The 422-nt window shown below is 39.1% G+C and overlaps 1 protein-coding gene across 1 annotated transcript in view; it reads left to right on the top strand.

Annotated features, from left to right (window-relative positions):
* The window catches only part of LOC119586467 (mismatch repair endonuclease PMS2-like), an 8,217-nt gene that overhangs the window by 3,532 nt on the left and 4,263 nt on the right, over nt 1–422 (top strand). The window lies entirely within an intron of this gene.

Raw genomic sequence — 422 nt, 5'->3', positions numbered from 1 at the left:
ATCTTTCAGTATCTTCCTCCCTCCCCCTCCCACTCGACATCTGAGGTAAATGCTTGCAAAGTAAATAGGGATAAACTAAAGGCATGACGAGCTGAAGAATTATCCTATGGGAAATTTTTGGTTGTATGTGTTTCATACTCACAGAAAATTAGAGCTACACGCTTTATAGATGTACATGTATGTTCCTGATCCAGTAACTATTTAACTTTTTTTTTTTTAACACATCTCAGGGAGTTATTTAGTTGCAATTCCCACATGTTGCCCCCCCCCCCCATATGTGACACTGTTCTGCATCATTGTCTTTCCCTAATCTTTCTGTTCATATATTTCAAGAGGCTTACATGACTAGCATTGTCAGAGTTTCTCGCTTGTTATTGCCATCCATAGCAAGTTGATGCAGACTTTGTGGATAACAGGCTATA

This window comes from Penaeus monodon, chromosome 21 (assembly GCF_015228065.2).
Source record: "Penaeus monodon isolate SGIC_2016 chromosome 21, NSTDA_Pmon_1, whole genome shotgun sequence".
Lineage (NCBI taxonomy): Eukaryota > Metazoa > Arthropoda > Malacostraca > Decapoda > Penaeidae > Penaeus > Penaeus monodon.
This window is presented reverse-complemented; position numbering and strand designations above follow the sequence as displayed.